Consider the following 18,305-nt stretch of genomic DNA (forward strand, 5'->3'; position numbering starts at 1 on the left):
TCGAACTGGGGACGGGCTCAGTCGAGACTAAAACCTTTTCTGGGGGCTGTTTAGAAACCAGGGTGATGTTTTTCGTACTTTATAAGAGGAGTCTCATGTGTTTACGTTAATATGATGAAAATGCCATGCAGAAGGGTCCCCGGGGACTCAGGCTGGCTCCAGTCCATCCGTCCACCTCATGCCTAGGGTCAGTCCTTACAGATGTCTGGATAACCTGTTCTTAAAAACCTCTAGTAACAGAACCTCCACAGTCTCCTGAGACAAAGAATTTCAGAGTTTTACTACTCTTACTATTAGGAACATTTCTTAAATCTGTCTTAAATCTTTCTTAACTCCCTCCCAGCCAGACCCACTACACACCCTCATTGAAATTTTAGCATGTGGCTGCTATCTGCACCAGGGACAGAGAGCAGTTTATTTACTTTCTTTTTGCTCAGTTCCTTATGTGCCTGAAAGCCATTATTTCTCCCTTCAGACATCTGTTCTTTAATCAAACCCAGTTTCTTCAGCCTACCTTCCTGCACATACCTGTATACACCTTTCTTGAGGAATACCATCCCCATCCATTCAAAAAAAATCTCTAGGTGAAGTCTCACACTAAGAGGGGGAGCTGAACAGAGGGAAGGGAGATGTCTTGCACGCTGTATTTCTATTTATGTGCTCCACAATGGAGTTGGGGTTTTTTTGCAACAGCATGACATTATAGGTACTCAGTCAGCCTGTGACCCATCAGCACCTGCGGTTCCTCGGGGCCGACCAGCAGCCCAGGCAGTCAGCCCCAGCCTGGCTCAGGGACACTGGGGAGAGCTGTGCATTCATCCCTCCCAAACTGCATCTTAGGGCTTTTCAATCCTTATCTCCAGTTTATCGTTCCTGCAACCTACAGTCACCGCAACACCCACCATAGCAGCAACAAGCACATTGCTCTATTTTTCCATTGCCCAGGCTGTCAATGAAAATGCTGGTTAGTTCTGGGATGGAGGGAGACCGCCAAGGCCCCGTTCAAGGCACTCCCCTAGTCAACAGGGAAGTATTGACACCTTCCACATACGACTTTGTAATGGCTTCACCCTTCCCCTAAAGTTTCACTCCAACCCCATTTCCGCTGCTTGCTCATGAAAAGGATGACACTGTCAGGGTTGGCAGAAACCAGGAGGAAAGGGTGCTGGGGTGAGAGTGCACCCACTTACACCGCAGGCAAAGCCTGGGGTGGCACAGCAAGTAGCACCCGCTGGGCAGGGGCCATGGGAGCTGCAGGTTGTGCCACGCCGAGCAGAGAGAGGCGGGCAAAGTCACTCGGAGCATGGGCTCTGCTGTGGGAAAGCTTTGTAGACCCCAGTCTTGGGGTCCCACGAGGCCACGCATGGGCTGGCACAGACAGGGCTTCAAACGAGGCAGGGGCCCTGCTGCAGCAGGGCAAGCCATGTGAGAAGCTGGGAAGCATGGGTTAGGAGCAAGGTGCCTGCCTTTTGGTGCATGCAACTCAGTTCTGCTACTGTAATAAATATTAGCAACCTCACAGCGGTAAGAGCTGTGCATATGGCTGGCCACCTCCAGAATGGCTGTGTTTCTACTTCATGGACCCTTGCACCTTTTGCGAAGTCCTACCCTCTGCAGGAGGCACAGGCCTTGCGCTGCACATGCACAAGTTTCTAGTAAAGTTTTAGTGCAATTAGAAAAGGATAAAAAGTACCTCTGATGCAATTGCTCAATCTCCTTTTCAAAGAGCAACACATCATACAGCTGGAGACACACTGCTGGAGAAAGCGCGTTCCATGTACTGGTCTAGCAAACACCTCCTGAACATTTTTTAATGTGACCTGGCAGCAGACCAGGGTAAATGGCATGTTCTTTTTCCAGTGCTTTGGCCCAAAGTGTGTATTTCAGAGGCTTGAAAGAACAGTCGGTCAATTAAATGTGATAAACGAGGCCATTTGTCACCAGCATTTTAGCTTTTCTTTTAAAGTATAAAACGAGATAATGAGCAGGGCTTGAAGAAATCCTTTGTGGTGTTGGGAGCCAAGGGCACATGATATACAGAACGGATTTTCTGCCTCTCCCATCATGAGAATGCGATCTGACAATACTCCCCCTCATGACACAGAAATCAGAGACAATGTTAAGAGAGGGGAAAAAAAATCACTAATGGATAAAAAACCAGTGACATGTTGCAAAGAAGATAAGAAAAGAAATGCACTTAGTTAAGGGCAAATCAACCCCCATTGCAAACTTCCCATTGTAGGTGCCGGTCGATAGGAACACTAACACAGAGCCAGCTGCGTAGAACCTTTAGCTCACAAAAAAGCCTCAAGCAGCATAGTTACCACCACATCACCTACTCAGAAAGAAGCCAGCAGGGTGTGCATCCAGGGGCAGGCAGTGGTTGATAGAAAAGATGGATCACGCCTGCCCCCAGCATGGGCGAGGGGACATGACTGTGTGACTGTGATGGGCTACGTGAGCTGCGGGGTCCTGCGCAGTATGAGAGTCCCGGGGCTTTGGGGCTCCAGGTGGTGGGAGGATATTCCTCCTGTAATGTCCACACGTACGTACAGCACACTGGGACACCCCATTCACTGACAGCCACGTAGGCAATGCAGTACAGGTATGTAGCCCATAAGAGTGGTGGCACTCAGGTGGTGTCCGCATTAGTGTGGGTTAGTGTCCATGGCTGGAGGCTAGAGCTGGATCTGGATCCAGAGCTGGACTGTTTCCAGCTGTCTTTTAAAATATAGCACCTTTCTTTCTGGCAGGTTCCCTGAATAGGTTTCCTTCTGTGCGCTATCCTTTTCTATCACGTGTGTCTAGGAATTAGGAAACGTTTACTCCAATGTGTGAAACCTCTCCGCACCTGTGGGATGTGAACATATTGACTGTATTGACTGCATTTCACATTGGCGTGTGCACCACTGGGTCAATGTTACTTCTGCACCCTTTTCCCATCTCCCCTCTGCATCTACCCACTTGTGCTACCACAGTAAGAATTTTTTTTTAACTTGTTTTCTCTTTTTTTTTTTTAACTTGTTTTCTCAATCAATCATCAGTTTATACTGAATAGATCAAGGCAGGAGTGCCAGTAAGTATGGTTGTGCACAAACACAAACAGATATTTAAGGAGATGAGAGCCACTGGCAGTTTGTCTCTACAACCTATGTTTTATTTATGTCTGTACTGTGCTGTCTTGGCAGCATTTGATTTAGTCCTGGGATGAAAACCCTGCCTTCTTGCAAACATGGAAGCCTCACACATGCCTCTGACATTAAATAAGTAATACACACAGTGCACGGAACCATATATTTTAAGAAAACTACCCAGATGCACCAGCAACAGGAGGTATCGAAGTAACTCAAAAGACAAAGAATTAAAATCTTGTTAAAGGAATCGCATGAAAGGAGGTCCCAGTCAGGTACCAAACGAGTAAATGCCAAACACGCAGTTGAGCCAATGACTCGGCTCCAGGCCAATGAGTTTTCAGCTGATAACGAACTTTGTGCGTGGCCTTTGATGGGGCTCTGCACGGAGGGCTGTCCTCCTCGGCACCCCGGCGACCCAACGGCAGCAGCGTGCAGCCAGCTGCACCCACGCGAAGGTTTCCAGCACTCATGGTGGCTACCACATTAGTGAGGTCTGTGCCCGAGGGGATTTTTCAGATGAGCTTTCAAACAACAGGACCAGATCCTGTGCTGTATAAAACTGCTGGTAAGAGTGGTCTGTCTGTCCCTGCCTCCACTGGAAGCAGGCTCAGCCCCAGGCCACAGGTTGCCCTGGCTATGGCTTGCTGAATGGGTGGGATAAGCCTGCCGAAGCCCTTGGTGGGCTGCCCGTTTCCTCTCCTTCCGACTTGCTTGCTTCCGAAACAAATTCTTGTTGCAAAGGCTCAGGCCCTTTCAACTGCGCATTCCTGCCTGTAACACAATCCCTTTTGAAAAGGAGGTGAACTGGTACAACTCAGTGAACTCGAAAGGAAAAAGATCCCAAATAATTGTTGGAAATGATTGGAAAGAAATATCTCATAAAACAACATCCTAAACCAAACAGAGAGCTGAATGTTTGAGAAGCAGTTAGCTGTGAAATGGTGTGTTTTCAAAAGGACGGTGACTTACCACGGGCAGGCAATGGAGGTGTGGGAGTCAATGCCAACGCCTTTCCCTTCCTCACACGCAAAGCCCGTGGGACTGCTGCCTGCTCCGCGAGGCGGTTGTGTAAAGGTGCTACCACCATCCATTTCACCAACAGTGTGACAGACCCACCACTACGGTCTCTAGCTCTGGCCCAAGGAGTGAACGCTCCATCCTTTCTGCAGCAGAGGTTTGCTGGCATTCACCTCATTTGTCTGGGTTAAGCGAGGAGGATGTGGAGAAGGAGGGGAGGCTCTGACTCCCAAAAGTTCAAATTTACAGCTTCAGGAAGATAGTTTATTTGCAAACACTTTCCATGGTTTTCTTCCTCCTGTTATCTCTACAGAAAGTTGAGCATCTTTAAAACTGCATTAGCCTCCCTTAGGGAGGCTTGTTTTCAGACTTCTTCTCAACCCGATTTGGAGCAGGGACATCAAAGGCAAGGCAAATCTGGTCCCCCGTTAACTTGGATCCATTTGGAGCTGGTCTGGGCAGTTGGAGCTTGCCATGGTGTTCACAGTCTTTCGAAATATTTACTTATCTGACTGACAAGAGAGTTATTAAATAAGTTATGATGTCTGCAGTTTTGTGTAAACAATTTACAGTGCCATGATTGATGCTGGGTGCTGTTTGGAGAGAGGCAAGACTGATTGTATATATTGGGCTTCGGTTTGGAGAGTTCAGCCCCAGGACTGGACAGTCTTGTACCTAATAAATAACAACAGTTAATCATTTGGACTCACGCTGTTTCAGTGCTCATAAAGCCACACAAACATGGCCAAATTAAACCAACAGTTCTTTGAGCAGACCTTGGCCATGCAAACATCAGGGACCTCTGCAGTGGTGCCTGGTACAGCAGTCACAGTGCCCGGCTCTGCTCTTGCCCCATGCCTATGCTGTCCACAGCCCTCCAGCGCTTACTGGGCAGAAGGAAATGGCTGGTTTTGTGGGTAGGACAGCCAGCATGGATGTGGGGCATCGCACTTCAAGACCCTTCTCCAAATCCAGGAGGGTGGAGGTTGGGAAGCGAGTCTCACCATGTCCAGGAGGCAGCTCCTGCTTCTACAGTGAAATGAGTGGGCTTGCTTCTTCTGGCACAGCTTCAGGTCATGGTACTTGGATGGGTTTGCTTCTTCTGGCACAGCTTCAGGTCATGATACATGGGTGGGTTTCCTCAGTCTTCCATTTTTCAGTGCCTTACCTCAGGTCTTCAGGGGCTTCCAGGAGAAGATGGGATTTCTGCTGGTGTGCTTTGCGTCACATCACCAAAGTCCTTTTTCTGGGTGAATGCCTTCCATTACAGGTGTGCAGGATCATGCAAAAAGCCTATTTCTTGATGGAAGAGGTGTTCCCACCTCCAGTGGAGTGACACAGGAGTGTGATTGCTGTGGCTTATGGGTGCATGCAGCCCAGCTGGTGAGCCACAGCTACTGTAGATAAGCACAAGCCCCTATGAGACACCAGAGCAGAAAAGAGAAGGCATGGACTAATGTCAAACTGAGAGGAAGTCAGAGGTTTTGGCTCAGTTCAAACTGGAAACAAGTTGTTTCAGTTCTGAACCATCAAAATGTTTTGTTTCTGGAATTAACTGACCTGGACATGTCTGAAACAACTTTTTCAGGACCATGCAGCTCCCTCAAATTTTCTGCAATTTGACTTTCTGACCTGATTGTGTACAAAGACAAGGGTATGACTCTCAGAAGTTCCCATGAAATGGAAATGCTGGGCCCAGTGCAGCCATGTGCAATGCAGGAGCTATGCAAAAGCTACCGCTGAAAGGCAAAAGCTTGGAAGGAGAGGAAGAAAGAGCCTTTTCTTGCTACCAAGCAGCTGTTCAGATTGATTAGTACAGGCAAGAAATTAAAAAAAAAAACATTTAAGAACTTTATTCTGGAAAAACTCTTTCAGACACATTCACCGTCAAAGGTCTACACCAGATGCTGTGAATAAAGAACGGGAGGAAATTAAAAGGAGGGAATTGACCCTAACACTGACACAAGATGGCTGGGTGGATGTGAGCTGGATAAAAGCTCCACATTCCCATGCAGAGAAAAATGTGCTTCCTCTGAACAAAGCAAAGTAATGAAGTATTGATTTGAAATTATTGAACTGTGATACTACATCCATGTTGCTGATGATGGCCTTGTCTGATGGAGAGAAAAGTACAAGGTCTTTCCAGTTCAGACTGGAAAAAGGAAAAGGATGTCTGAGGCAGACTTTCCACATATTGCATTCACCATGGGAGGAAAGTAATACTCAATGCCCTCCTGATGTTCAAAACTGTTTCTGCAATCATCTTCAGCCACCAGAAAAGGCTAATTGATCCCCCAGCTTCACCAATAGCATTCGCTCTCGAAAGGATATATCTTTTCATTGAGTTTGTTGAAATTTGCACTCAGAACAAGAAGGATCTTGAGCAAAACGCAGCCTGCCTCTTCCTCCCAAGGAACCCTCCGGAGATGCACTGCACTTAGCAAAGCAAGTGAAGGCTTCAGGGGGACCTGAGGGACAGCAGGCTGATGGCACCACTCTTGGTCTCCATGGAAATATGCCTTGATGTAATTAATGATAAAGAACTAGGATAAGAATAAAAATGATTCAGAGAAGCTCTGGTACTGCTCCCCTGTTTAGCTCCCGTGATTAAACCCACACAGAGCCTAGAGTGGGGAGATGAGCCTCAATTATAGCTGAGGAACAGCATAATGAATTATCTCCTTTGCACTTACTTTAGCTCTGAGTAATCTGATTTCCACCCAAACCCATGTTGACTGTGGAGATTTTGCCAATATCTGATTCATCAAGATGCTGAAAGAATGTGGAATTAGAAATGCAGAAGGACGGTAGCTCTCCACGACTTATTCTTAAACACCGATAATTTGGGGCAAACTTTTTAACAGATAACATTAATACAACCAATACTTTGGTGAAAGTCCACCTTTAGCTAAAATTAAATACAAACAAATGGCCTGCTAAGTGAAGAGTTTGAATCCTCTTTTATATGTACAATATAAAAATCTTACTTTGGATTCCTTCTAAGTCCTTCTCAACTGAATAGTACAGAGCGTGTTTTATGTGTTTTGAAGGTCTTCTGCTCAGAAAATGCCCAGACCTGCAGGTTCTGAAGTTATAATTTAAATATTATTGCAAGGTATCAGCAGCCTCAGCTTCACCCCCTGGCTGGCGAGAGCCGCAGAGGGTTGGCGTCCCTGTGTTCAGCCATTGTGTGTGGGTACCAGTAGGCAGAGACGGCTCTCAGAGCAGCTTTCCTGCATCTGAAAGGAGCCTATTCCTGGAAGTTACAGGGTTGTGGAGTTCCTGGGACAGAAACAATATGACTGCTGAAACTCTGCCCTGCGACTCTGGGAGCTGCTGGCACGATTTGAGGGCTGGGTCTGCAAGCCCTGTGGAGCAGGCACCGGCTTTCTGAGCTGTGGGATCTGCAACCCCGGCAGAAGGAGGTGCTGGCCCACAGCACAGCGGTGAGGCAGGAAAGCAGTTCAAATAAATTAAAAAAAAAGGTTGGGGTCTTTTATGAAAGGCAATCTTGTACAGTAATCTATCAAGAGCTCAAGGGATGTTATTGTTTAAATAAATATTTAAGGGAGATTCCTCTCAATTTAAACACAGTGAGCTGTAGCATGTGGAAAGCAGCAGCGTTTGATTACATATATGCAAGAGGCCAAAGCAAACCGTTATGAACAAAAGCAGCGGAGGAGGAGAAAGCAATTTCATTTGATTCTGTTTCTCCGAGATAGGTTATTGACAACACCATTTCTGCCTAGTGCCAAAGTGCAGCAGGGGTACAAACCCTGGCAGTCCCAGCAGTGGATGCACTGCGCAAGAAAGCCATTCTGCAAGCCCCGTTGGTGTTTTGTCCGATGAGATGGCTGGATATAGAAGTGCAGGGCTTAGCTCTGCAGGTGATACCCTGCCTGGTGGCTCACGACCAGACATGCAGTAGCAGGACTGTGTGCCCGAGGAGAAGGGGACAAAGGTGGGTATGGCTGATCATGCATGACCCATCACACGTGTTGGCCAGTCTTTGACAGACACACAATCACAGCCTTGATACTAGAGGGCTGCACATTGCAACACAGGTTCACTTTAAAACCCTGCTTGATTTGGTTGAGGCTCAGGGATGGCAACTCGGGTGAGAGTTTATTGTGCTCTGTGGCTACAGAACTGGAGTCACCTTGTGCGGTGAGCTCAGCACAGCCACAGCTCAATGCCGTGCGCTGTCAGAGGTTTGATACAAGGAGGCGCTTTCTGCCCTGCAGAAAATGCCAAGGGTATAAATATCCAACCAGTAGTAGCAGAAAAGAAGAGAAAACAAGAGAAATCCACTGCTGAGGGACAAGACATCTAAATAAAAGTGAAAACATCCTAAAAGGCCGTAAGCAGTTAAAAAACCCTCACTGAGTTTGAGGTTATTAGGACCCTGTGTACGTCGTTTCATACATAGATTTGGACTATGGGATTCACAAGGGTGTTATAAATTAATTGATGGAAAAGGACTTAGGGGAACCCACGACACTTGCCTCAGGGTGGGAAACCTCAATTCATGTCTGGGTAGGGGTTTCCCAAATGGTCTTCACCAGTGCAAAAGGCTGAAATGCTCATCTTCCTCACCCTGTGCTAGTCTCCTTTTGAAAAAGGTAAGGCCTTTGCCTTTTCAGAAATGAGTTTTTGTTTTCTGATATAACTGTGTATTCACTCCCCTTCTGAATTTAAGTCACAAGCCAATAAAGCACCAAATAAATCACTTCTCCAAAGTGACCCTGAAATTGGAGGATTCTGTAAAGGTCATGCAGCCCAGGTGACACATATTTCATGGATGCATCTGAAGACATGGCAGATCCCCTGTACGAAGTAGGACATGATTTATATAGGAGAACACTGTTTGGATTATTAAGATGGTTGCTACAAGAGTACTCAGCCAGGGCTGTACCTTGGTAGGAGACAAAATCTGTGCACCCATTCATGAACAAACTTCTTTGATGTTTCACGCTATCCCACATCATTGGACAGCAGACTAACATGAAGACAAATTTATATCTGGGGTGTAACTGCAGGAAGGCAGCAAGCGTCTCTCAGGGCTGGGATCAATCTCGTGCTCTCCAGCCACGGGATCTGGAGGGGACCTCAATGTTACTGTACAACCACCTTCAGAAACCCAAGACCCTAGCATGGCTTAGGACAGAAGACCTGGCCCACACAATCTATGGAGACGCGGGGGTCTGCAGAGTAGGTCAAAGCAGATCATTTGGAAAAAAAGCATTAATTTCCAAGACAAAATAGTTCATGATTCATGACTATTTGGAAACAAATGAGAAACAGGAATTACACAAAAGCCCCATTTTGTTCATTGAGGAACCGCAGAATTAATTACATGTACTTTAGTTTTCAGCAAAGGCTAAGTCCCAAGGCACAGTGTTGTGATTGTTGAACCAGTCATGTCACACATACTGGTTTAATTCAGACCAAAACCGTAGGAAGAGCATGATGGGATATAGCCAGTAGCTAGCTGGGAATAGAGGTGGGATAGGAGCAGGGTCTGAGTCTCAAGTAGGTCAAGCAATTCATCAAGCAGTGAACGTTTTGGGTGAGCACTCATGAGGTGACCTCACTCTTTCCCTGGGCTATGTGCAGTGAACAGAGCTGGCTGGAACAGCCAGGTTGCGGATTAGGAGGTGGCAGCTCTTCCAGAGCTGTGCAAGAAACATTATGCACAGACCTGACTGCTTCATTCATGATGTTGCTCCCCACTTGTAATCATCTGTCGTGGTTTAAACCCAGTCAGCAACTAAGCACCACACAGCCGCTCGCTCACCCTCCCCTGCCTCCCCGGTGGGATGGGGGAGAGAATCAGAAAAAAAGTAAAACCTGTGGGTTGAGATAAAGGCAGTTTAATAGGACAGCAGAGGAAGACAAAAAAAAAACAATTATAAAAGAATGCACAAAACAAGTGATGCACAATGCAATTGCTCACCACCCACTGACCGATGCCCAGCCCGCCCCTGAGAAACAACTCCCCCCAGTTTATCTACTGAGCATGAAGTCATGTGGTATGGAATAGCCCGTTGGCCAGTTGGGGTCAGCTGTCCTGGCTGTGCCCCCTCCCAGCTTTTTGTGCACCTGGCAGAGCATGGGAAGCTGAGAAGTCCTTGACTAGTGTAAGCACTGCTTAGCAACAACTGAAACATCAGTGTGTTATCAACATTATTCTCATACTAAACCCAAAACACAGCGCTATACCAGCTACTAGGAAGAAAATTAACCCTATCCCAGCTGAAACCCGGACATCATAACATCAAAGTTGTAACAGCAACAGCTTCCCAGATTTTTTTCTTTTGTGACAACTTCCACAAGGACATCCCCAACAAGCATCTCTGGTCCTTTGACTGTCAGTCTCCACTCCACCCATCCGCTCTCATCCAGCGCCAAAGTTTAGGGCACTGTTTGCCACAGTGTCCAGACAAGCACTTTCTTGTTTTCTTCCATAACACTTGGAGCAGAAGCCCGTAAGCATCCACCACTCTTCTTCCTTTTCTGTTTCAGTTCTCCTACAAATCCCTGCTTAAAACTTCTTGTGACATCCTTGACAAAGGTGAGACTGTCGGTTTGCAGCAAGCACTGCCTGCCACGCTGGCCAACACTGTCTCACAGCTTCTTAGAACTCCTTCATCTCTCAGTAGCTGTCTGTAGGCACCTCTGGTCTTCTCACATTGTCAGGTCCTGTTCTTCTGGTCTTTGTTTCTACACTGTCTCGCACAGCTGAGTCCTGGCGTGTGCATGGGGCTCCCCGGAGCTGATGAAGATGATGAAAATTCACTGCCTGGCTTTGTGGAAGGACGTACAGGCTGTACAGGATGCCCTGTAACCCATAGCCATAAAAGAAGTGAAGGAAACCATCTCTCCCTGCCACTCCAGCAGGAGCAGAAACAAGCAGACTGCAGCTCCCTACCTTTCAATGTGGAAATCACGTCAAGTGGCAAAATGGAAACACTGAGATTTCACCATCTGTCTACAAATGCTGCATATGTATTGCATACAAAAATAGGCTATAAGAATACTGTTAAGACTGAAAAACCTATGAGGCAAGAGATGCCAGAATTAGGCTTCCCTTGTGCTATGTGTTATGATACACTTGTTAATTAGATGATCACACAATATTTTGCCAGAGGTCTCAGCTTTCTCCCATGGTACAGGATGGACTGTCTTCACTGAAGAAGACGTTATATAGAATTTTGTTTTTTCCTTAGTGTTCAGTGTGGTCATAGGCTTTACTTGCTACCCAAGTCCTCCTCTGAATAAAAATTACTGATTTTCCCAACAGTGGGAAAATTGCAGCGGCACACCTCCCTACAGTATCTGGGTGCTTCACAAGAGTCTCTGAGCTCTGGTACCTCTGTCAGGGGTGTGATGGTGCTTTAGCCACTTGAACAAACTGGAAATGGAGGGTAGAGACAGGCATGCAAGCAACCAGCTTAATTGCATCAGGCACCAGTTTATCAGGGGTCTGGCTTTGTCACCCATCCCAGCCATCCCCCACCACAGTGGTGGGCCTTCCCTGCAGCAAGACCCATGCCCACATCCACCCTTGCAGGCTTCACGGATCCCAGAGCCCAGTGCTTCAAAGTCATGAGCTGAGACCAAAGGGTGACCAACAGACATAGCTGGGGCTGGGGCTGTGCAAGAGTGTTCAGCATCAGGTGGCACTGGACAGGCTCGAGGCAGAGCTCCCATCAACTCCCATCCCAGGAGTGGACATTCAGTACCAGGGTCTTATGGCATGTGCAGACGGGGGGCACACCCCACAGCTACTGACTGCAGATGGGTGGAAGCACCAGCGAGACCTGGCACAAAAGAATCATTGAATCATAGAATCATTTAAGTTGGAAAAGACCTTTAGGATCATCAAGTCTAACCATTAACGTAGCACTGCCAAGTCCACCACTGAACCATGCCCCTGAGCACCACATTTAAACATCTTTTAAATACCTGCAGGGATGGTCACTCAACCACTTTCCTGGGCAGCCTGTTCCAATGCTTGACAACCCTTTCAGTGAAGAAATTTTTCTTAATATCCAATCTAAACCTCCCCTGATGCAACTTGAGGCCGTTTCCTCTTGTCCTATCACTTGTTACTTGAGAGAAGAGACCGACCCCCACCTCTCTACAACCTCCTTTCAGGTAGTTGTAGAGAGCGATAAGGTCTCCCCTCAGCCTCCTTTTCTCCAGGCTAAACAACCCCAGTTCCCTCAGCTGCTCCTCATCAGACTTGTGCTCCAGACCCTTCACCAGCTTCGTTGCCCTTCTCTGGACACGCTCCAGCCCCTCAATGTCTCTCTTGTAGTGAGGGGCCCAAAACTGAACACAGTATTCGAGGTGCGGCCTCACCAGTGCCGAGTACAGGGGGACAATCACTTCCCTAGTCCTGCTGGCCATACTATTTCTGATACAAGCCAGGATGCCATTGGCCTTCTTGGCCACCTGGGCACACTGCTGGCTCATATTCAGCTGGCTACTGACCAACACTCCCAGGTCTGTTTCCGCCTGGCAGCTTTCCAGCCACTCTTCCCCAAGCCTGTGGCATTGCATGGGGTTGCTGTGGCCAAGTGCAGGACCCAACACTTGGACTTGTTGAACCTCACACAACTGGCCCCAGCCCATCGATCCAGCCTGTCCAGGTCCCTCTGCAGAGCCTTCCTCCCCTCAAGCAGATCAACACTCCCACCCAATTTGGTGTCATCTGCAAACTTACTGAGGGTGCACTCGATCCCCTCATCCAGGTCATTGATAAAGATATTAAACAGAACTAGCCCAACACTGAGCCCTGGGGAACACCACTGGTGACTGGCCACCAACTGGATTTAAGTCCATTCACCACAACTCTCTAGGCCCAGCCATGCAGCCAGTTTTTTACCCAGCAAAAAGTACACCCATCCAAGCCATGAGCAGCCAGTTTCTCCAGGAGAATGCTGTGGGAAATGGTGCCAAAGGCTTTTCTAAAGTCTAGATAGACAACATCCACAGCCTTTCCTTCATCCACTAAGCAGGTCACCTTGTCACAGAAGGAGATCAGGTTGGTCAAGCAGGACCTTCCTTTCCTGAACCCATGCTGACTGGGCCTGATCACCTGGTTGTCCTGTAAGTGCCGTGTGATGGCACTCAGGATGATCTGCTCCATAACCTTCCCCAGCACTGAGGTCAGACTGACAGACTTGTGTGTGTCCAAGTGGTGTAGCAGGTCGCTAACCATTTCCCCTTGGACTAGGGGGGCTTCATTCTGCTCCCTGTCCCTGTCTTCCAGCTCAGGGGGCTGGGTACCTGGAGAACAACTGGTCTTACTATTAAAGACTGAGGCAAAGAAGGCATTGAGTACCTCAGCCTTTTCCTCATCCTTTGTCACTATGTTTCCCCCTGCATCCAATAAAGGATGGAGATTCTCCTTAGTCCTCCTTTTGTTGCTAATGTATTTATAGAAATATTTTTTATTGTCTTTTACTGCAGTAGCCAGATTAAGTTCTAGCTGGGTTTTGGCCCTTCTAATTTTCTCCCTGCATAACCTCACATCTTTGTAGTCCTCCTGAGTTGCCTGCCCCTTCTTCCAAAGGTCATAAACTCTCCTTTTTTTCCTGAGTTCCAGCCAAAGCTCTCTGTTCAGCCAGGACAGTCTTCTTCCCTGACGGCTCATCTTTTGGCACATGGGGACAGCCTGCTCCTGCACCTTTAAGATTTCCTTCTTGAAGAATGTCCAGCCTTCCTGGAGTCCTTTGCCCTTTAGGGCTGCCTCCCAGGGGACTCTGTCAACCAGGCTCCTAAACAGGCCAAAGTCTGCCCTCCGGAAGTCCAAGGTAGCAGTTCTGCTGACCACCCCCTCTTCTTCAAGAATCGAAATCTCTATCATTTTGTGATCGCTATGCCCAAGATGGCCTCCAGCCACCACATCACCTACAAGTCCTTCTCTGTTCACAAACAACAGGTCCAGCCTTCCTAGTTGGCTCCCTCACCAGCTGTGTCAGGATGTCTCTTCCACACACTCCAGGAACCTCCTGGACTGTTTCCTCTCTGCTGTGTTGTATTTCCAGCAGACATCTGGTAAGTTGAAGTCCCCCGCGAGAACAAGGGCTAGCAATTGTGAGACTTCTCCCAGCTGCTTATGAAATATTTCGTCTGCCTCTTCATCCTGGTCGGGTGGTCTATAACAGACTCCCACCATGATATCTGCTCTGTTGGCCTTCCCCCTGATTCTTACCCATAAACACTCAACCCTATCGTCACCGTCATTAAGCTCTAGACAATCAAAACACTCCCTAACATACAGAGCTATCCCACTGCCTCTCCTTCATTGCCTTTCCTTTCTGAAGAGTTTACAGCCATCCATTGCAGCACTCCAGCTGTGTGAGTCATCCCACCATGTTTCCGTGATGGCAACTATATCATAGTTTTCCTGCTGCACAATGGCTTCCAGATCCTCCTGTTTGTTGCCCTGCAGGGGAGAGCGGGACTGAAGCCAGTTCTGCAAGGCAGCACTCATATTCCCAAAAAGGGACCATGGATGGGACAGCTTAGGTTTCATGTCAGGCCCTGGCATGTCCAGACTCTCCCTATGGCTCACACCTTGACACACACCTCCCCGCCCCGCTCCTGAGCCCCCTGAGCCCCTGACTCCTCACTTGTACCATGTACTCCCCATCCCAGTCCCATGCCATCCTTCAGCTTTAGCATCCCAGTATCAGACCTTCCCTTAGCCCAGCATCGCCAGGGTCCCTGGCTGCCTCCTGGCTGTGCCGGGAAGGTGTCAAAAGAAGGGTGCTGTTCCCTGCCTGCCTTTCCATTGCCCAACCCCTCTGCCGCAAGCAGCATTACAGGGAGAGCCCAGCTTCATCCTGCTCCTAGAGCTGGCGATGGCTGCAGACAGGGGACACAGGTAGCCTGGTCCCTGCAGAGCTGTGGGGAGGCAGCAGGAGCAGCAGGAACTTGGTAGCACCGGCTGGGTGCACAGGAGCATTGGGGTCGGCACTGGGAGCTGCTGGGATGCTGGGCTGAGCTCACTCACGTGGGAAGGAATCTCAGCAGATTTTGACTACTTGGCCCTAGCATGTCCCTAATAAGTTGCTATTTTTTCCCTTCAAAGGCTATCACTAAGCCAAATTGGAGGAGATTTACAAAGTATTAAAAAAAAAAAGAATTGCAATCCTAACACAAAGCTGCCAAATTTCAGATCTCTACTCCAAAGCACAGAGGGATAAGAAATATCCAAGGAAAGGATCACCAGGTTCCCCCCTCCTGTTTCTTCCTTTCTTTTTTTTCCAGTTGGACAACAATGCCTTTTTCCCTATGCTCATTCTTGGAAATGGCTGGACAGTTTTGGCTGAAATTTTCCAGAAAAGAACATAGCCCAAGGCAGACAATCAAGTTGGAAGAACTCAGTCTAAACGGTTCAAGTCTGGCAAAGTTATAAGCAACTGCAAATGCAGTCTCATAGCAGGACACATATGAGTAACTTTAATCATAGGAGCTACATGCAATCCCACCTTTGACGCATTCAAAGTTATAATAGCTGATGATGCTGTTCCATTCAGGTGTGTCTTATCACGATTCAGATATGTCACCAGTAAAAAAGCTTTAACTCAGTCATCCCACTGAGCCTTCCCACACCCCTTCCTACTCGAACAGCTCTTGCCATCTAACAACTGGTCGTACAAAAAAACACAGTTCCCTCGCCTCCAGTATTTGCATTTGAGCTTCGGCTTCTTGGATAGAGGCAGCTGATGCTAAAATGGGATTGCTCTCTGAACTAATGTATTCAAAATTAATAAAAGAAATAAAGCAACACACTCCTCTGGCAGGTTCCCATGCATATTTTCCATAAAAGTTCATTTTTCCACAAGAACAAATTGTATGTGGGGGATTTGCGCTGAATCTTGATACGGAGCTTAGAATTCTTGGCACTGCTTGGGACGTTAAAATGACATCAGCTCCACTTTCTATATTGAAATTTTATAGTTGCTGCCTGACCGCATTTCTTTGTTCTGCGCATATTCCTTCTCCTCCAAGCTGCCTCTCTGCCACGGCGTGCTGTGCATGAGTATCGTGAAAAGCTGCGTGTTTGTATTCCTTATAGCCCTGCTTGCCCCTCTCTGCGCCGGGCACCCAAGTGACAAAGCTGCATTTCTTCCTCCAGGACAAAGCAGCATTGTTGGCTCAAGGGACGAGGGCACCTTTGCCCGCCGAGAGGCTTCCCCGCAGCGCGGCAGCTCTGTGCTGCGATGGACCTGGCGTGCCAAGCAGGGTCCTCCTCTTTTCTCCAGAGGAGCAGAGGAGTGGAGTGCATGCTGCTGGGTGACGGGGCTGTGGGACAGCAGGGACCAGGGCAGGCCAGTTATTGCAGGCAGGACACTGTGAACCATCCTGTCTTGCTCAGGGAAGGGGGAGTGGGAAGAAGGGGAAGAGGAAAGGGAGCATCTGTGGGTGGGAGACAAGGCTTTCTCCAGCACTGGCGAGGTAGCACCTGGAGCAGCATTTGTTCTGTGCTACCTAGACAGAGGGAGAGTATAACTGCCCCCCAACACACACACCCCACACTGCCCCATGCCTCGGGGCAGGGAGGGGCAGGGTTTTTTTAAATTAGGAAGAAATCTGAGTAACGGTGTTTCTGTATTATCCAGCAGCGTGACCCGCGGTGTTTGAACACCGTGGTGCAGGAGGACTGATTTGGTACTCAGGATCCCCCGTGAATCACAGCACGGGGAGAACTGAGAGCGTCGGGGCTGGGAGAGTTAACAGACTCTGGTACTGGGAGTACAGTTCCATGGGCATTAGCACAGACATCACGCTTGTTTCCTGGATTTCAAATAAAATAAGGATTCAAGGAAAAGATGATGCTTTCCTACATCCCCTGGGACTTGGAAAGCAATAAGACCAAATAAAGGCAGTTAATTATCTGGCACGCCACATCCAAACATTTCTGAAAGCACCACTCTGCCGTTACTGTAAGAGTCATGCTGGAACAGCATCAGCATATACTCTGTAAACAGGCTCAGTGCCATCCTACAGCACAGGCTCAGCCTCCCGCACGGGGATTACAGCAGCTGGACAAACCCAGGAGGGACTATACCTGACAGTCAACAAAATGCCAGTTTTGCTTTAGTCTGGCTTGATCGCAACAGTACCTGGGTTTGTTATTTCCTACATTGCCTACATGCTCAGCCTCTCTAACGTGTGACGGAGAATCACTGCTGCTTGCTTCTCTGTGCAAGATTATCATTTCATAATTTCACTGTCATATGGAAATAGCCACAAGACCAGATTAACAGTTAAAGATTGTGAAGCCATTTGCCAAACGGTTCTTGCTCTATAAGCAACAACATTTTTACAATTGCATTTGCAACAGTATTTTTGCAATCACATTTATACACTCCTTTACAAGCACATGCAACCATATACAGAATGCAGAAAATCTTTACCTTGCATGCCCAGAGGAGAGAGCCTGGTTTCTTCTCATGGATCAGAAGTAGGATGAAAAACAAACCCGAGAAAGACCCTTGAACAGACTCATCTGCTGAGAGTTGTCTAAATCCCAAGCCTGCTCCCGCTAGCAGCTCTAAGTTTGTGCTCTGAATAGAGGCTGTGTTATTTTAACCACAGGATTTCTAGTCATGGGGGAGGAGAAATGGATTAGGTACGTTTGCAATCTAATGCTTCACATTTACCTCAACTGAAACAAACTACTTTAAGCCTGATGTAAATAAGTACTGCTAAGATATAAATTTCAAGAGCCCACTAACCAATTATGCTTAAACTAACATGCTAAATAACTGTGGAAAATTCCAGAGGAATAAGATAACATACTTTTGTGTTCTTTCCTAAATAAAAGGCATGTGTGGAATTTCATGCTAGATACTACAACAAGTGAGGGGCACAGACGAACTGCGCAAACCGACCTATGTAAGGTGTCGTACCTCATAAAACAATATTCCTAACACCTGTTAGCATGGATTTCAGCAGGCATCCCAGCAATCTGGGTTTCCATGGCTTGTAAAAAGTACAGATATGAGGGATTTGAATCTAATATTTCAAAAGAGCAAATAAAGCTCTTTAAGGTAATAAGGCAAGATTTTAAGAGGCCATGAGGTCTGTAGTTCTGCAGGAGCACAGACATTAACCCACTGAACAAGTGCT

The 18,305-nt window shown here is 47.6% G+C and overlaps 1 protein-coding gene across 2 annotated transcripts in view; it reads right to left on the reverse strand.

Annotated features, from left to right (window-relative positions):
- Positions 1–17,730, reverse strand: part of JCAD (junctional cadherin 5 associated) — a 66,655-nt gene extending 48,925 nt beyond the window's left edge. For both annotated transcript variants that reach the window (XM_075492558.1, XM_075492556.1), the window contains exon 1: positions 17,591–17,730. The gene's annotated coding sequence lies outside the window, so the exon portion shown is untranslated. The remainder of the gene's footprint in view (positions 1–17,590) is intronic.
- Positions 17,731–18,305: the final 575 nt, after the last annotated feature.

The sequence above is a fragment of the Mycteria americana genome, chromosome 2 (genome assembly GCF_035582795.1).
Source record: "Mycteria americana isolate JAX WOST 10 ecotype Jacksonville Zoo and Gardens chromosome 2, USCA_MyAme_1.0, whole genome shotgun sequence".
Classification (NCBI taxonomy): domain Eukaryota; kingdom Metazoa; phylum Chordata; class Aves; order Ciconiiformes; family Ciconiidae; genus Mycteria; species Mycteria americana.